At 45.6% G+C, this 20,148-nt stretch overlaps 1 protein-coding gene across 14 annotated transcripts in view; it reads left to right on the forward strand.

Annotated features, from left to right (window-relative positions):
• The window catches only part of LOC308585415 (uncharacterized protein), a 212,077-nt gene that overhangs the window by 105,895 nt on the left and 86,034 nt on the right, over positions 1–20,148 (forward strand). For 2 of the 14 annotated variants that reach the window (XR_014007369.1, XR_014007379.1), the window contains one exon: positions 7,557–9,247. The exons of 9 other annotated variants lie outside the window; for them this stretch is intronic. The gene's annotated coding sequence lies outside the window, so the exon portion shown is untranslated. Of the gene's footprint in view, positions 1–5,125; positions 5,208–7,556; positions 9,248–11,369; positions 11,887–20,148 lie in introns of those variants that run through there. 3 more of the 14 variants (XR_014007378.1, XR_014007377.1, XR_014007380.1) reach the window with 3 other exon arrangements.

The following is a 20,148-nucleotide window of genomic DNA, read 5'->3' on the forward strand; positions in this document are numbered from 1 at the left end:
GACGCTCCTTCAGGTATACTGGGCCGAAGCCGTTTAGGGCTTTAAAGGTCAACACCAACACTTTGAATTGTGCTCGGAAACGTACTGGGAGCCAATGTAGGTCTTTCAAGACCGGTGTTATGTGGTCTCGGCGGCCGCCCCCAGTCACCAGTCTAGCTGCCGCATTCTGGATTAGCTGTAGTTTCCGAGTCACCTTCAAAGGTAGCCCCACGTAGAGCGCATTGCAGTAGTCCAAGCGGGAGATAACTAGAGCATGCACCACTCTGGCCAGACAGTCAGCGGGCAGGTAGGGTCTCAGCCTGCGTACCAGGTGGAGTTGGTAGACAGCTGCCCTGGATACAGAAGTGACCTGTGCCTCCATGGACAGCTGTGAGTCCAAAATGACTCCCAGGCTACGCACCTGGTCCTTCAGGGGCACAGTTACCCTATTCAGGACCAGGGAGTCCTCCACACCAGCCCGCCCCCTGTCCCCCAAAAACAGTACTTCTGTCTTGTCAGGATTCAACTTCAATCCATTAGCCGCCATCCATCCTCCAACCGCCTCCAGGCACTCACACAGGACCTTCACCGCCTTCACTGGTTCTGATTTGAAAGAAAGGTAGAGCTGGGTATCATCTGCATATTGATGGACACCCAGTCCAAACCCCCTGATGATCTCTCCCAGCGGCTTCATATAGATGTTAAAAAGCATGGGGGAGAGGACGGAACCCTGAGGCACCCCACAAGTGAGGGCCCAAGGGTCTGAACACTCATCCCCCACCACCACTTTCTGAACACGGCCCAGGAGAAAGGAGCGAAACCACTGTATAACAGTGCCCCCAGCTCCCAACCCCTCTAGACGGTCCAGAAGGATGTTATGGTCGATTGTATCAAAGGCCGCTGAGAGATCCAGCAGAACTAGGAAACAACTCTCACCTTTGTCCCTAGCCCGCCGGAGATCATCAACCAGTGCGACCAAGGCAGTTTCAGTCCCATGATGAGGCCTGAACCCTGATTGGAAGGGATCCAAATGGTCCGCATCCTCCAGGCGTGCCTGGAGTTGTTCAGCAACCACACGCTCAATCACCTTGCCCAAGAATGGAAGATTTGAGACTGGGCGATAGTTGGCCATACTGGCCGGGTCTAAAGATGGTTTTTTAAGAAGCGGTTTAATGACCGCCTCTTTCAGCGGATCTGGGAATGTTCCCTCACAGAGGGAAGCATTCACCACCCCGCAGAGCCCATCGCCCAGCCCTTCCCGGCTAGCTTTTATAAGCCAGGATGGGCAAGGATCAAGGAGACAGGTGGTTGGTTTCACTCGTCCAAGCAGCCTGTCCACATCCTCGGGGGTAACGGATTGAAATTGATTCCATGCAACTTGACCAGACAGGGCTCTAGCACTCTCCCGCCCCAGCCCTGCTCCCACGGTGGTGTCTAGCTCCTTCCGAATATGAGTGATTTTATCTGCAAAAAACTTTGCAAAATCGTTGCAGGAGATCTTGGGGTCTTTACAAGGCCCCGATGGTAAAGGTGGTTCCGTTAAATTGCGGACCACCTGAAAGAGTCTCCTGCTACTATTTTCTGCAGATGCAATAGAGGCGGTGAAGAAAGTCTTCTTCGCCGTCGCTATCGCCACTTGGTAGGCTCGACGTTGAGCTCTAACCTGTGTCCGGTCAGATTCGGAGTGAGTTTTCTGCCACCGACGCTCTAGCCGTCTCAGCGATTGTTTCATCGCCCTCAGCTCCGAAGAAAACCACGGGGCTGTCCGGGCTCCATGCAATCGGAGAGGGCGCTTCGGAGCCAGACAGTCGGTAGCCCTGGTTAACTCCGCATTCCAGCGGGCCACCAGGGAATCAGCTGAAAGGCCATCAACATGGGATAAAGCATCCCCTACCACTCTCTGGAAACCATTTGGATCCATTAAGTGGCGGGGGCGGACCATCCGAATTGGTCCCACCTCCCTGCAGAGGGGAAGGGTCGCGGAGAAGTCCAGTTGCACCAGGAAGTGATCTGACCATGGCACTTCTTTGGTTTCATTTTTACTTAGTGTCAGATCACCCACGTCGCTAGAGGTGAATACCAGGTCTAAGGCATGTCCATGACTATGAGTTGGGCCCAACTTATTCAGGGACAGCCCCATGGAGGCCATGCTTTCCACGAAGTCCCGAGCGGCCCCTTGTAAGGTCGTGTCGGCGTGGATGTTAAAATCCCCTAGGACGACCAGGCTAGGTGTCTCCAGGAGAACATCCGCCACGACCTGAAGCAGCTCGGGCAGGGAATCCTTGGTGCAGCGGGGAGGTCGGTACACCAAAAGGAATCCTGTACTGCCCCTATTGCCCAACTTCCAGAACATGCACTCAGAGAACTGGGTCTTCCCAATAGGACGCCTGGTGCAGACTAATGACTTCCTAAAAATCACTGCAACCCCCCCTCCCCGCCCACATGACCTGGGTTGCTGTGCGTAAGAGAAACCTGGTGGACAAGCGGCAGCAAGGACTGGCCCATCTGTCTCATTCAACCAGGTCTCTGTCACACAAGCCAGGTCAAATCCTCCATCCACAATCAGGTCGTGGATGGCAGTGGTTTTATTCACCATTGACCTGGCATTACACAGCAACACCTTCAGGTTATGTGGGTTTCCCCTGTTGATTCCAGTATCCATCTGGTCAAGGCCAGACCCGGAGGCAGGGATAGTCTTCAAACAACGACTAAACCTGCCTCCTCGGTAATGACATGGTCTGGTCTTAGCGTAACTCCGCCTCCTGCCCATGATCACCGAGATCGGATGTCCCAGTGCTTCCCCCCCTGTGGAACTTGTCCCAGCCATCATGTTGGCTGGGGCCTCACTCCCAGGCAGCCCTGATCCCGCCCCTTAAAAACAAAACACAAACTATACAGAACCAATAAAACAACAGAAAACAAAAACAGAACAATTACACTAAAATTAATCCCCAACCAAATATCCATTACACCCACCCACCCCCAGCAAGAGAAAAAAGGAAAAAAAGAAATACAAATTTAAATTGCCACCGACTGCTTGAGGACATTTTAAAACACATTGGAACAGGGAAGCAATTGCAGAACACTTCCCAGCTTCCCCAAAAGTTTGTTCCAAATAAGGGCCTGGGCCACGCCCCCTGGGCCAGTTGGAGAAGGCCCTGGAAGGGAGCAGGCCCTGCAGTCCTCACCCAGCCGATGGTCCGAGGCTTCCCTGCAGCAGGAGTCCCTTTATAGCCGGGAGAAAGGGCCTGGGCCACGCCCCCTGGGCCAGTTGGAGAAGGCCCTGGAAGGGAGCAGGCCCTGCAGTCCTCACCCAGCCGATGGTCCGAGGCTTCCCTGCAGCAGGAGTCCCTTTATAGCCGGGAGAAAGGGCCTGGGCCACGCCCCCTGGGCCAGTTGGAAAAGGCCCTGGAAGGGAGCAGGCCCTGCAGTCCTCACCCAGCCGATGGTCCGAGGCTTCCCTGCAGCAGGAGTCCCTTTATAGCCGGGAGAAAGGGCCTGGGCCACGCCCCCTGGGCCAGTTGGAGAAGGCCCTGGAAGGGAGCAGGCCCTGCAGTCCTCACCCAGCCGATGGTCCGAGGCTTCCCTGCAGCAGGCGTCCCTTTATAGCTGGGAGAAAGGGCCTGGGCCACGCCCCCTGGGCCAGTTGGAGAAGGCCCTGGAAGGGAGCAGGCCCTGCAGTCCTCACCCAGCCGATGGTCCGAGGCTTCCCTGCAGCAGGAGTCCCTTTATAGCTGGGAGAAAGGGCCTGGGCCACGCTCCCTGGGCCAGTTGGAAAAGGCCCTGGAAGGGAGCAGGCCCTGCAGTCCTCACCCAGCCGATGGTCCGAGGCTTCCCTGCAGCAGGAGTCCCTTTATAGCCGGGAGAAAGGGCCTGGGCCACGCCCCCTGGGCCAGTTGGAAAAGGCCCTGGAAAGGAGCAGGCCCTGCAGTCCTCACCCAGCCGATGGTCCGAGGCTTCCCTGCAGCAGGAGTCCCTTTATAGCCGGGAGAAAGGGCCTGGGCCACGCCCCCTGGGCCAGTTGGAGAAGGCCCTGGAAGGGAGCAGGCCCTGCAGTCCTCACCCAGCCGATGGTCCGAGGCTTCCCTGCAGCAGGAGTCCCTTTATAGCCGGGAGAAAGGGCCTGGGCCACGCCCCCTGGGCCAGTTGGAGAAGGCCCTGGAAGGGAGCAGGCCCTGCAGTCCTCACCCAGCCGATGGTCCGAGGCTTCCCTGCAGCAGGAGTCCCTTTATAGCCGGGAGAAAGGGCCTGGGCCACGCCCCCTGGGCCAGTTGGAGAAGGCCCTGGAAGGGAGCAGGCCCTGCAGTCCTCACCCAGCCGATGGTCCGAGGCTTCCCTGCAGCAGGAGTCCCTTTATAGCCGGGAGAAAGGGCCTGGGCCACGCCCCCTGGGCCAGTTGGAGAAGGCCCTGGAAGGGAGCAGGCCCTGCAGTCCTCACCCAGCCGATGGTCCGAGGCTTCCCTGCAGCAGGAGTCCCTTTATAGCCGGGAGAAAGGGCCTGGGCCACGCCCCCTGGGCCAGTTGGAGAAGGCCCTGGAAGGGAGCAGGCCCTGCAGTCCTCACCCAGCCGATGAAGGGCCTGATTGTAGCCACATTGAATTCTGTGTATGCATACACACAAACTGCAGATTAACATAACGAGAGATCCTTGTTGAAGAAGACATACTGGGGCTGCTATATTAGGTGTATTGATAAAGCTAGGTAGCTGTATCGTAAGGAGTATGCAAAGCTAAAACTGTGATTGAAATTTGAGAAACGCTTGAGTTAGGCCTTGAATGACTCCAGCATTGAGTGTACAGTCAATGGACAACCCAGTCTTTTGGGTAGATCAAAAGCTGCATTTATATGATTGAGAAATTGGTATTAAATGCTCAGATTGGGATCATTAAGCACTAGTAAAACTTGGCTTTCTGTAACAGTTTTTAAGAATAAAATCGTAAGTGACAACAGTATGTTAAACTGCCTTCCTATTTACTGGGGCATTAGCTCTTATACATAACAGAGGTAGGTAGCCAGGATGGTGTTCTCAAGATATTGCACCACAACTCACATTATCCTTTGGTAACATGGCCAGTGGTCAGGGATGATTGGAGTTGTAGTTCAGCAACACCAGGAGGGTACCATATTGTCTCTTCCTTCTCTATAGTATCCTCGTCACAGATCTTCAGGAGAAATCTTGCAGAGTATCCCATGAATTTTAGAATTTAGACAGGCTTGGATTGGAAGAGGCAGGCACTCTTTTGCTGTGACGCCACAGCTGTGGAACTCACTTCGTCAGGAGACTTGTGGGATCCAGTTTTTGGTTATCTTCCACGAGATAATGAGGATGTTTCTGTCAGAAGTCATTATTCAGAGTAACTATGTTTTGCAAAATATTTTGCCATGGTTTTTATTAATACTTTATTTTGTTGAACTGTGACCTGCCTGGAGAGTATACATTCTAGAAAGTTGGCTTAGAAACATAAACGATAATAATGATACATACCTTGTGTGATACATACCTTGTGGTAATTTGCACCCTTTTGCAAGCATTCTTTGTGGCTTCTGTTGAATCATAGTTCAGTTGAATCCATGCCTGTGTCAGAAAAACTAAGCCAGCCAATGCAGGCCTTCACTTTGTAGTTAATAAGGGATTATATGCACAAGAGAGACAGCTGCAAAGTGGGTTCCCTTAATGTTTTAATTTTTTACAAAAAATACTTTTTAAACTAGTGCTGTAATTATTTTATTTCCTACTTTGCACACTATCTTTCTCTGGACAATTCCTGTGGATTTGATTCCTTTTAGAAGTGTATACATTGGCCTAATACAGATGTAAATAATAGTTCCCAAACATACAGCACAGAATCATGGTTTATGTCAGTAAGCTAAGCTGTGATCCCAGAGGACATATATGTATAGAAAAGCATCAGTGAGACCTTCCCATCACTTATAAGCATATATCTAAAGTATAGTTTGTGTGGTGCAGTTGTTATCCTTAGCCATGGTTACTGCAAATCGTTTGTGTACCAACCATACTTCTATATCCTGATTGGCAGACAATCCTTCAACTTTGATTATGTTTTCAAATATACAGGTGGAACTTCGAAAATTAGAATATCGTGGAAAAGTTCATTTATTTCAGGATTCAACTTAAAAGGTGAAACTAATATATAAGATAGACTCATGATATGCAAAACGAGATATTTCAAGCCTTTATTTGTTATAATTGTGATGATCATGGCGTACAGCTGATGAAAACCCCAAATTAACAATCTCAGAAAATTAGAATATTAAATGAAATCAGCAAAACAAGGATTGCAAATAGACCAGCATGGACCTCTGAGAAGTAGAAGCATGCACATGTACTCAGGGCTTGGTATGGACCCCTTTTGCATCAATTACTGCCTCAATGCGGTGTGGCATAGATGCTATCAGCCTGTGGCACTGCTGAGGTGTTATGGAAGACCAGGATGCTTCAATAGCAGCCTTCAGCTCTTCTGCATTGCTCGGTCTCATGTCTCTCATCTGTCTCTTGGCAATGCCCCATAGATTCTCTATCGGGTTCAGGTCAGGCACAATAATCCCATGGGCATTGAATCAGGTTTTGGTACTTTTGGCAGTGTGGGCAGGTGCTAAAGTCCTGCTGGAAAATGAAGTCAGCATCCCCATAAAGCTCGTCTGTGGAAGGAAGCATGAAGTGCTCCAAAATCTCCTGGTAGATGGCTGCGTTGACCCTGGACTTAATGAAGCACAGTGGACCAACACCAGCTGATGTCATGGCTCCCCAGATCAACACAGACTGTGGAAACTTCACACTGGACTTCAAGCATCTGGCATTGTGTGCCTCCCCATTCTTCCTCCTGACTCTGGGTCCTTGGTTTCCAAATGAGATGCAAAAGCCGCTCTCATCAGAAAAGAGTTTTGCGGAGCCATGTACATATGCATGCTTCTACTTCCCAGAGGTCCAATACTGGTCTATTTGCAATCCTTGTTTTGCTGATTTCATTTAATATTCTAATTTTCTGAGATTGTCAATTTGGGGTTTTCATCAGCTGTACGCCATGATCACCACAATTATAACAAATAAAGGCTTGACATATCTTGCCTTGCATGTCATGAGTCTATCTCATATATTAGTTTCACCTTTTAAGTTGAATTACTGAAATAAATGAACTTTCCCACAATATTCTAATTTTCCGAGTTTCACCTGTATTAGGTTGTAAACCACTTTGAGGGGTTTTTCTGAAAAATATAAAGTGGTATAGAAATGAAATAAATAATAATAGTAATACTTAACAATGAAAATAAACCCTTGTTGAACATTATGGATTCCTATGGATTATGGATTACTAGAGCTGCGCATGTTGATAGGAATATGTTTTAAACTGAGAATAATTGTTTCTGATTCCAGCTAATAAGTAACACAAAGTAGTTCTCTTGATCTAATAAAAAAAAAGTTTTCAGGAATACTGCTATTAGCCAAAACATCTTAACTAGAGTAGAGCCAAACGGAGGGAACCATTTTGCAAATGTTCTTTATAATGCCTTCCTACAGCAGGGCCGCTTTTTGACTTTTTTCTTTTCATATGACTCAGAAGGACATGGAAATGCTCCCTGGGCCCAAGGGGCTGAACTGCTGATCCCTGCCTTGGCATCCTGCTGCGCTTCCGTTGGCTGCCCTTGCAGCACAGCAAAGCCCGGGCGTATTGGCCTGCCCACCTCAACCACACAGGGCTCTGTTTCATCTTGCTGAGTGGCGAGGGCAGGAAGTGAAATAACCGCAGTGTGGCGCACTACGACGGCAAGAGTTCGCCTGGTTGTCTGAATAATATAAAATCCATTTCGCCGTGAGGCAGTGTGAGAACATCTCCTTTATGACATATCATGTCCCCTTTAAAGCATGCCCTTTGCCCTGAAAATATTTGGGGGTGAGAATTCCAAGTTATCGCTAATCTTAACTCTGAAGACTTCTTGCTTAGGATGTGCCGTGCCAGCATGCAGGCTTTCCAAATGAGAAATTATGTGTACTTTGAGGAGTTTGGAATGAGTATTGTATTGAATTTAAATTATGACTCAGAAAGATGCACAACAAAGACCCATGCAGCTTGCCATCCTTTTTTCTGCTGAGACATTAGTAAGCTTTTTTTTGCTAAGGTATTATAGCATGCTTTGATTTTCTTTTAACGTTGCTTTTATTCTTGCTATCATTTGCTATATGTTTTTGTTCCAAGCTCTCTGACATAAAGACATGTATTGGAGCAGACCCACCCACTTAGCTTCAGTTTAAGGGCTTCTTTATAACATAGTTAGATCATCTTGCAAAGTATTTCACTTTGCAAGACAGAGTTTTTGTAAAGGGAAGAAAATAGGTATCAAAAAGTTTATTTTGACAAAACAGTTCATTGTTGGAACTCTATAGTTTTAGCAGTGTCAGCCACATTTATGTAGGATTTGCGTACTTAAATCCTATTCCTCAGTAAATTTCCTGGTACGTAAGACCCATAGATTTTAAGGGAGCTCATTTCAAAATGAAGGGCTTGATCTCCTCAACCCCTTTGCTTCTCTCCTTCCCCTCTCCAACTTCCCTGCCAGCTGATCTCTGTGCGGAATTTCCTCTTCCTCACTAGGCCCCTTCCACATTCGCACAGCTGCACACAACCTGCTCACCTGGGATAGACGGAAATCATCCCCTGGCAGGCACAGGAGTGGTGTACGTTAAATAGTAAAAATTATTCTGAATATAGCCACAAATTCTAAGTAGCGATGAAGATGCTGTTGTTGGAAAAAATACTGGTTTTGCATTTGTTACTTTTCTGAGTTTCAGTGTTTAAGTTCCATAAAAGTTGTTAGGGCTTTTGCAACCAGTGCCTTATCCTAATTAACTATGGCTAATAAGGTAAAGTCAACATAATGAAAGGGAAATAGTTGCAGAAGCAATGTTCATATGTTATGTGGCAAACCAACTTGCGTTTGTGTTTCAAGTTGAGCCGTACATTTTTTGAGACCATGATGTTGTTTTTCCTACATTACCATATATTTCTAAATACAGTAGCTAATTTAATAGGAAATAATGTGTAATACATAATTAAAATTGTAATTCATCACAAGCTAAAGTTATGGATATGTGTAATTTTAATTCCCTCTGCATAGCATTATTGGCAGGTGTCATGATATGGAGAATAATAATCAATTTAAGATTTATTTTTTCTTTTAAGTAGGAATTGTGTTATGTAGAAGTCATAAATAAATGTAAAGCACAAAGTAAGCTACTAAAACACTTTACATTTTGGTACAGTGGTGCCTCGCAAGACGAAATTAATTCGTTCCACAAGTTTTTTCTTCTTGCGAGTTTTTCGTCTTGTGAAGCACGGTTTCCCATAGGAATGCATTGAAAATCAATCAATGCGTTCCTATGGAAACCGCCTTCAGACCAGGTCCGGGGACAGTCTGTCCCCCGACCTCTTCTGAAGGCTGGGGGGGGGGAGACAAGGGCTTTTCTTCCCACCGCCAGCCTTCAGAAGGCTGTTCTGAAGGCTGGCGGTGGGAAGAAAAGCCCTTCTCCCCACCTCCCGCCCCGTAAGCTCTGGGGACAGGAGCACTTTGCTGCCGACCGCCAGCATTTTAAAAGCCCCCGCTGTCCCGGGGCGATTTCAAAATGCTGGTGGGCGGCAGCGAAGCCTCCGCTGTCCTGGGGCGATTTTAAAATGCTGGCGGGGGACAGCGGAGAAGCCTCCGCTGCCCCGGGGGCTTTTAAAATGCTGGGGGTCGGCAGCGAAGGATTTGCTGCCGCCCGCCAGCATTTTAAGATCGCCCGGGACAGCGGAGAAGTCTCCGCTGTCCCAGGAAGGCAAGCGGGGGGGAGCAAAGACTTTTGCCCCCCGCCGCCTTCAGAAGAGGTCCAGGACCTCTTCTGAAGGCCGGCGGTGGGCGAAAGTCTTTGCTCCCGACCGCCAGCATTTTAAAAGAGGTCCCCGGAGATTTTCTTCTTGCGAAGCAAGCCCATAGGGAAATTCGTCTTGCGGAATGACTCAAAAACTGAAAACTCTTTCGTCTTGCGAGTTTTTCGTTTTGCGAGGCGTTCGTCTTGCGAGGCACCACTGTATTTAATTGGCATATGGTGCAGAATGATATAGAATTATCTATAATAATTATCATCACCTCTGTTTTCGACACCACAGTCTGTTTTCTGTGTTGTATAAAAAGAGTTTTAAGAACTTTACCATAGTCCTACAATTCAATATTGTGATATAGTACATATTACAGTACAGTGGTATCTCGGGTTACAGACGGTTCACGTTACAGACTCCGCTACCCCAGAAATAGTACCTCGGGTTAAGAACTTTGCTTCAGGATGAGAACAGAAATCATGTGGCTGCAGTGGGAGGCCCCATTAGCTAAAGTGGTGCTTCAGGTTAAGAACAGTTTCAGGTTAAGAACGGACCTCCAGAACAAATTAAGTTCTTGACCTGAGGTACCACTGTACATCTTTGCTGCCCATGTTTGTTTTTAAAGTCAGCAAATTTTGCTAGTCAGTTACTCTTTTGGTAAACCACAGCATATTACATTCTCAGGCTCTAATCCGAAGTTTCTTGTGTCTCTTTATTCCGCTGAGTTTTAATTGGACTAATATATTACTGTAAAGCAAAAAAAAATTAAGCACAGGTGTATGATATCCATAAATGCAGGGATCCAAGTGCAATTTTGGAGCTTCATGTCTGATGCTGCGTTTTGAATATCTGATCACTATTTTTACTAATTGAAACAACAATAAATTGTGGTTTTAGACAATGTTGCCTCTGCATTCATGTTGTTAGACTTTGCCCTATTAGGTAGTTGTAGGATCTGAGATGTTTAAAAGTAGGGAGAAAACATATTTCAAGGATAAAGAAGTTGTGCAGTCTCAAGGCTCAAGAGGCAAGTTTACCATGCCCCAAGATTTGTTTGACATGTTACATTATTTGTAGTTTAAATTGCCTTATTTTTATTTGCTTTTTGACAAAAAAGTCTTCAAGGTAGCTTAGAATGGCAACCATAAAATTCCACACCAAAAATAAAGATACATGTAGATTACACTGCAATACAGAGTTTCATTCATGTTATTTATAAAAACATTTATATATAGCTATTCATTTTAAAAAATCAGAGCGGTTTAGAACAATCATACAGAAAACCACGTAATAAAAGCCATATTGCCAGATCTTTTGATTGTGCTGGTCCTGAGGTGCAGGGAGAGATCCTGAGATGCTGTGAATATGGCCCAGTGCCTGGTGGGCCAGGATGAAGCCTAGTAGACAGAGGAGGGATGGTGGTGGAAAAACGTGAACGTTCCCAAGCCAGGCAAGAAATAACCTGTCCCATTGCTTCTCCCTTCGTTCTCTGAGATTGTACTCCTCCAACTGCATCTGCAGATCTTTAACGGTGGCAAGCATGGTACGATGACATCCAAGAGAAATAGCACCAAAGAAAACTTCAAGACTGGACTTCGATACTTTAGAGAAGCATCACCCCACCCCACACAGAGACTGAAGCTTTTTTTAAAGCACTGTAGAAGAATGGACATTAACCTCTGAAATTTGCTGTCTGAAAGAAAATATTTGTGTTGCTTCACGTTCTAGAAGCAAGTGTAGTAGCAAAATAGTTCTAGTTGGTGACTTGAGTAACGTAGGTCTGCAACAGTGTTAGAAACTGAGATAGGAAAGCCAGGAGCTAAATGGCGCCTTAAACCAAGGCTATGGGCACAACAACGGCACACTTTTTATAACAAGAATACAAAGCTCGAAATGAATGAACTGCAGCTGAAACCTTATGTTCATTTTTCACATGGTCTGGTCCTGATCTGAAGGCTTCAAAAAACAAAGCCACGCTTCCCCTGCCTGTCCCCTTCATATTCTGAAGAGGGTCTCTTCTCCAGTCTTCAGAGAGTGGCTGGAAGTGGGGAGGCAGAAAAAGGTCCTCCTTTCCTTCCCTACACCCCCTTTCCTTGGATTCTCCCTACACCCCCTTTCCTTTGAAGTATGGTGTGCACACGGTCTCAGAGGCATGATGCCTCTGGCACTGGAGAGCATAGAATTGTGGAGTTGGAAGGGACCCCAAGAGTCATCTAGTCCAGCCCCTCCAATGCAGGAATCTCAACTGAAGCATCCGTGACAGATGGCCACCCAACCCCTGCTTAAAGACCTCCAAAGGACTTCCTTGAATTCCTGGTCAGCGCCTGGCACTTCCCACTTGGAAATACTTAATTCTAGTTCTGCACCACACACCAGATACTCTAGGAATCCCACAACCAGGACATGACAGCCACCCCAGCAACTGGCATTCAGATATATACTGCCCACAAACACAGAGGTTTCTAGGTAGCTGTTATAGCTAATAGCCACAACACACCTTTCATGAACATGCCACACACATCCTGTTAACATCATCTAAGCCTGTAGCCATCATCACATCTTGTGGCAACAAATCTCATAGTTTGACTATGTACCGCAGGGGCAGATATTGTGGCGCACCCCATATTATGTTGTTGGACTACAATTCCCATCAGCTCCTACCAGCCCCCATACCTGATGGCTTCGGTTGGTGGGAGTTGTAGTTCAACAGCATCTGGATTGTACAGGGTGAATAAATTTGTACCTAGGAATCATTGTGCTAGAAACCATTGTGCTTCATTGGATGACTAGTGTTACAGAAGATGGGCAATGAAGGTGACCCCCTCCCTGTGGCTGTTAATTGGCTACATTCATTAAATGCTATGCGAGGTATATTTACATTGCAAGCATATGCATGTCTAGGCAGAAGTGCACCCCGTGGGATTCAAGTGGACTTGCTCCCCAGCACATGGACGATTGCAAACCTCAGGCTAGCAGCCTATTCACTGGTATATTCCGCTGAAAAATCCCACATGGGATTTGGGAGAGGACAGCACTGTGAAGTTGCAGTGGATACACACTTTACTTGGAAGTCACAAGGCTTCCTTTCTGAACAGGCAGCTCTGGAGCTGCACCATACACAGATTGCAAAACAAAAAGGCTCCCCAAATGCAAAACAAAAGTTACCCCCGAAATGCCTTTTTTTGCCTGCCAACTTCTCAGCCACACAAGACTAGCCCCGACCCCGCTCATTCTCCCCTTTGCTGCCCCCCAAGCAGCCCCGACTTCTAGCATCCCTCCCCGCAGGCGCCTCACAAAGTTTCTCCGTCCCCCCGTGGCGAGGCTCCCTCCAGCGGTACCTGCCTCTGGGCCACCTCTGAGTCCTGATAGTACTTTGCGGCCAGCAGTTCCACCACCAAGGCCAGGCCCAGCCGGGGCAAATGCAGTGGAGGAAGGCACCAGGAACTCCCTCCGCTGGCCTCAGCCTCGCTCGGCGCCATTTCTGGCAGGGCTGCAGGGGGACCTGGGGCTCTCCTCTTCTCCCCCAGCCATCGCCCACCGCCATGGCCGTTTCCCCGGACTCCAACTCTCGGGCCCTGGACTCCTGGCCTGGCGCCCCTGAGAGCCCGGTGCCCTGGTGCCCCCACCACTATGGCCTATGGGTAAGACGGCCCTGCCCGCTGCTATGGGAAAGTATGCCTTAGTTTAAGAACGCTTTGGTTTAAGAATGGACTTCCGGAATGGATTAAGTTTGTAAACCAAGGCACCACTGTGTTACAGTGGGGAAACTACACTTGTGACTATCACTTTTGACAGCTGCTACACTTTCAGACTGCATTCAGACAGTCCTCCAAACCATAACTGGAGGACTGGGATTTGAGAGCTCCTCCTTTCCCTTTCCTTACGCTCACAACTAAGTATATTACTTTCTGGCCTTACCAAATGCTGCTATGTCTAGGTCAACGAGTAAGATTTGAGCAAGCCCTCCAGGCCAAGGCTGCAAACTTTCCCCATGACTTACTTCATGGTTTGGAGGATTGTCTGAATGCAGAACTAGTTTAGTATCTAGTATCTCAGACACTTGCTTACATATTCCCTGATGGTTTTCTTTTTGCCCATCACAACAGTTTGTATTGTGATTGAGTTAAGTGTTTTTTATTTTAATCTTCCTGGGTTTTCCCCCATCTAATTTGGAGTACTATACGTCTCCAGTTTTACATTTAATTCCTAAGCAGATTTCCTTGGAAGTAGGTACCTTTCATAGAATCATAGGATCATAGAGTTGGAAGAGACCACAAGGGCCATCGAGTCCAACCCCCTGCCAAGCAGGAAACACCATCAGAGCACTCCTGACATATGGTTGTCAAGCCTCTGCTTAAAGACCTCCAAAGAAGGAGACTCCACCACACTCCTTGGCAGCAAATTCCACTGTCGAACAGCTCTTACTGTCCTGAAGTTCTTCCTAATGTTTAGGTGGAATCTTCTTTCTTGTAGTTTGGATCCATTGCTCCGTGTCCGCTTCTCTGGAGCAGCAGAAAACAACCTTTCTCCCTCCTCTATGTGACATCCTTTTATATATTTGAACATGGCTATCATATCACCCCTTAACCTCCTCTTCTCCAGGCTAAACATGCCCAGCTCCCTTAGCCGTTCCTCATAAGGCATCGTTTCCAGGCCTTTGACCTTTGAATTATTTTAAAATGTATTTAAGATCACAGCCATAAGTAGATAGAAAAATATAACTGGAATAAAGTAAGTTAATAAGGTTGCCCCAAATTTGCCTGTTTTCTTGAATAATTCCATTTTTATTTCTGACTGGTACTATTGCAATATCTGTGGTGAAAAATTATACAGGTCAAAATAGAGAATGTGGTAAACTTGTAGCAGTTCCATAGCTTTGCTTATAGTTTCAAAATGTGTAAGAATTACATGATCTGAAATGAAATATTTCTGCTCTATCCAAATGACTAGTTAAGGTCAGCATGATAAAAAATAGAAAAATTAACTAAAAAACTGAACAATTAGCATTTTTAAAAATACATGCAGTTTCACCTTTCTTGCATAGCTCATTAAAGCATTATTTTTAAAATTAACTTACCTTGGCATTTGTGCGACATTCTGACAGCTTAATCACAAAACAAATTTCAAAACAAATAGGCACTGTCTTTTATATGGGGTCTCTAAATCCCTAGTAATTGATACCAGACCTTGGTAGAGAGAAAGAGTTCAGTTCCCACAAAAGAGAAGGTTTTTCACAGCTACCTCACACAGAAGTAAAAGAGAAAAGTTATTGTCTTCCATAAGTTTCCGCAGCTAATCTTAGGGCCTTCAAGGTATTCCTTGTTACTTCAGTATAATACTCTGCTAGAAATTTAAAAGAATCACTTCTTTTTTCAAACCCATCATCCTTGGAAATTTTATAAAGGAGTTCCTAATTTCTCGGACTAAAATGTCAAACCATAGAGATATAAATAGCACAATAAAAGCTTTGTAGATGGCGCAGTAAACATTAGAAATAATATTTGCTATCATACCTGTTAGAGTATATTTTGAACTGTAGCCTATTTATCTACAACAATAATAATATGTCATTAAAATAATTTCGTGCTTTTTTCAGAACTCTGGAGCATATTTTTTAAAATGTGGCAGCAAAATATTGTTATGGATTGAGGTTAAAATAAACAGAATAAATTTGGAAAAGTAAAGTTTGAAATAAAAATATGTACTGCCTATCTTAAATTGAGATTATCAGTTATTTTTATTTTTTAATTAATTGGATTTATTCTTCCTAAGCCCTTGGGATGATGTGGGCATAACAATATGTTAATTATTGTGATGCTTCCTTCTCTACCAGCAAGGATAGAAGTGTCTTCCAGAAGATGCACATGGTCAGGGTTGTATTGTAATGCACTCTATATGGGTCTACCACATTGAGACAACGCTGTAGCTAGATGATTGATGGAAAGAGGCTATCAACAGCACATAACTCTGACACTCCAAAGCTTGTATTGGCCGCCCATGTACTATCAGTTCCAATTTGTGGTTCATGTATTAATATACGGGCAGCGGTCATTTTAGACATCTCCTCTTGACATGCAGTCGCTGACTCATGGGTCCTGTTGGACCCAGAAGAAGGCAGAATGGGGGTGGGGCAGGTCGGGGGGTTCTTATACATGCTCTGTTGATGGAGGGGGGCAGGAATGGTCGGCACCTGTATATGAACAACTTGGGGCCAGGATATTTCAGAGGCCACCTGATCCCTTATATCCCTGCCCAGTCACTGAGCTTCAAAGACATTATTATTAATAATGATCTCCAATGCCGGTAAGTGCAAGTGGGGGGGTCAGAGGGAGGGCACTCTGCACATGCTCAGAGGCATGCAGCTCTTTCCCAACGCTAGCGTCGTTGCTTGGGCACCGACGAAGACGTTGATCATAAGCGGCCCACAGATTTTGGGAATGGCTTTGCAAGGTCAGCAGAAGAATGCTGATTACAGGAGGGCTGGAGGCTCTTGCTCCTAAGAGTGCCTGCCATTTTTGCCTTCCTCCAGCCTGTGGTTGATCTCTGCTCACAGGGCAGCGTTTCTTGCTGCTTGCCCACCCTTTCGATGAGCAGCATGACCCCTCGTCCCTCCAGGGCTGCCCTTCTGCAGCTCGCCACCACACGCTCTGGCAGGGAAAAGGAAGGCTGCTTGCGCAACACCATGAGGCATGTCCAGAACAGCAGAGCTCCTCCAGAGCACACTTGCGCCATCCTTTGGACATGCTCAGCAGCAGTGCTCCGGCCTTCACTTCATGCTTGCTGTGGCGCATGGAGCTACTCGAAAGGCTGGGAGAAGAGAGTTTTGCTTGGGGAGACAGATGTGTCACTGCCCTTTCCCTCCCGCTGCTCTCACTTGCTGTTGGATGTAAAGATCAGTGCTTTTTCCAGAAAAAGAGTTGCCAGTACTGTGTACCATTGGGTATGACCAGAAAAAAGCACTGATTATTATTATTATTATTATTATTATTATTATTATTATTATTATTATTAAACTGAATTCAGGCTTTGTAATTGTAACTGATTTTTATTTTCATTTTTTGTACACCCATTAGATATATTTGTGATTAAGCTGTATATGAATTGTCGATATAAAAATAAAATGAGTGGTCTCAAGTGATCTGCCAACCTTGATTTTCAAGTCACTGGGCCAGATCCCAAGCCCTTGGACCTGGTGCACCTGGTACATTTCTGTATTTTAGCCTCAGAGGGACTCAGCAAAAGTGCTTTGGAAGAATGGCTACTGGAATGTAATGGCAGTGAAGGAAGCTCAGTGCTCCTCATCCGTGCAACCATGTTTTTGTTTAAATCAATTCCAGGTTCCTAGTTGATTATTGGTACACCCAGGCTCAAAGACACACAGATCTGCAGTCACCACATTATTGAAAGCTGTCTGGAAGGGAGAAACTGCTCATAGCAGTTATGGGGCTTTGCTTGCTTAATGTTTCTGAATTTATATTAACAGTATCCCCAAAAATTATTGTAGCTAAAGACATGTCTGCATTTGCAGATTGACGCATGATATATAGAACCTGTTTTTCCATGTGGGCAGAGACAGAAATGTGTAGAATACACCCCATATTTTTCAGGGATCAAAAGCACAATTTGGAGTTGTGGTGTGGTAGTTGTAAAAGAGAGAAAAACATTTCCTGAAATATAATTCCAATAACATATATTATTATTACCAATAAGGTGGGAAAAGATTGTTGGAAGTACAGAAGGAAAAAAAACCCAGCATTCTAGTAATGGAGAGCCCTTGAGAGCAACAAATATTCCCTCAAAGGAAGAAGGCAAGGAAGCTGTGAACAATGAGAGTAACAGCGTGTGCTGGTGGAAGAGAGAGAGAGAGATCTAACTTTTTGCAAGTTTCTTTGCTTTGAGTTTACCCTATTTATATTGCACACAGTATATTTATTATATAATTTTGCAGGAAGGTTAACTGACTTTTGATGCACCTAGCCCTCATCCACCATTCAGGCATGGGTTCAAAACAATCACAGCCTCTCTGGATTCAGATAACAGAGAAATAGAGCTGGGTGTCATCAGCATATTGATAAAAACATGCCCCAGATTTCCTTAGGAGTGTTTCCGTGGTTTCTATAGCACAACTGCCAGAGGGCAGACACAAAAGCCCCAGTGCTATTCTTGGTCCTGCAAGCAGGAATGGAGCCACTGTAAAAGAGGACTACAGGCTCACACAAACCATTCAGGAGCATAGAGTGGTCAGAAGCTGTTGAGATAAAGCAACCGGGTGACATGCTCCATCCGTCTCTTGGAAGAAGGTCATTAGGGCAGCCAAGGCCATTTCGGTCCCAAACCCAAGCCTGGACTCTGTGCTGATGTTCAGGGAACAGAATGAGATTCAGTTGCCTCCTATGTTAACTGGAACATCATCAGCATTATCACCATCGATCAATAAATACATCAATAAATAAATCATTAAATGTTTTAAGGTAAAATAAATATGAAAAAGAAAACATATTTTGAGTCATCCGTCATGCTTGTTTCTCACACTGAATGGGCATAGAAGGCCAGGGTTAGATCTTCTGCAGGTATGTTGAGTAACTAATAACTTTATATTGCATCTTGCAGGGTCATTTCAATCCCTAGCACTTCCTGTGCTGGGGGGGGGTTGTGTGTGTGTGTGTGTGTGGTTGGTTGTTGGGGTTTTTTTGTTCTCTCATTCATTTCCATAGTAGTAGAATTTGACCACAAAAGCTGAAAGAGCAAAACCACAAATAGTTCACTAAATTGAGGGCTGAAGTATCATATGGCAATTCATACCTTGTCGTAGCTGAAGACTACCTGGGACGTGGAGTTGTAGAAGGATGACACAAAAGTTTTCATTGCTGTCAGGTTGCATGTGATTCCATCAATCATTAAGGACAGGCTGCTCATTTTTTCAATCTTCTGTTCTCCACATTTCCCCTAATATAATGGATTTTTGTATGCCATTTTCACCAAGATATGCATTTTATTACATATTACTTGGCTAGTGAACTGCATTATAAAATTTGGAGAAGGACCAGTTTCAAAGGATGGCTGGGGTTCAGTCTGGGGTTCAGGCCGGCAGAACTACTGGACTCATGAAGCTGAGAAATGCAGCCTCATCAGTTGTATAGTTTGCCAAGGTCGGACAATCTCCTGTTTTTCATTCTGAGGCAAGTAGCAAAACTAATTTCTCTACCCTGGAGACCATGGATGGTGATGCATGGGTTGTGGGTGACAAGTTTTACAGTTCAGCTAAAAATGAACTTAAATATGTGTGTGACATCTTAGGGCTGGTCCAACACATGCATTGAACATCAGTCTACTTGATGACTCAGAGCTGAATTGTGAAATGGCAGGCTTGAAAGCAAAAGATAAAAATTGTATGGTTCTCATTTATGAGGAGTCACTCACGCAAGCCATTAAAAGACAGGCAGTGTGAAAAGCATTAAATGGTGGTGAATATCTGGGTTGTGTTTTAATAATTTGTGTACAGAGCACAATATTTTATAGTGTTGTCCTTAATTTTATCCCGTATATCCCCCATAACATTCTCCATCAATAAAAAATGAAAATAAATTGCTTTAAAAGATAAAAATTTTGAAATTATCATGGGTGGGGTGTAGAGTTTTTGTCACATTTGTCTTTCAGGGTGGCCTTCATTCTGCAACTCATCTCTCCAATTATTTATGTTCTGCAGCCTTCCTAGGTGTCTCCACTTCCTTAAACAAAGCTCTGATACCTTCAGTTTTGCTTTTAGTGTGGGAACCCATGGAGGCTGCGTTCCTGACTGCTGTTCTTTTTTTATTCTAGTGAACTCTTGTTTTACTTTCAAAGACATTTGTGCATATTTATTTTTAAATTAAAGGAAAGACTTCTCCTGAAAGTACTACCAGTGCACACAGTGATCTCAGGCACTCAGTGGCCATCTTCCCCAGCTTCAGTTCATGCCCAGGGGGAAGATGTGATGACCTAACTCCTCCCAGGAGGCCTTTCCAGATTGAGAAGTGCAGTCAGCCAGGAAGGCTGCAGAGCATTGGAGAAATGTTCAGTGGAATGAATGTGTGCACACCAAATGTGTGCTATGCTAAGGTATGTTCAACCCTGCATTTGCTGAAATTCTGAAGAAATTCCAATGGCAGCAGGGATGGAAAGTGAAGCAGATTTGCAGAATAAGAAAATATTTGAGGACAGGTTTCAGCACAGCACTAGCTGCAGTCTGAAGAAGTGTGTGAGCAAAGGGCTGTGCCCAATAAAATGCATATGCCTGATTGTGAATGTGTTGACGAGGACA

This window comes from Podarcis bocagei, assembly GCF_964188305.1.
Source record: "Podarcis bocagei genome assembly, chromosome: 4".
NCBI lineage: Eukaryota > Metazoa > Chordata > Lepidosauria > Squamata > Lacertidae > Podarcis > Podarcis bocagei.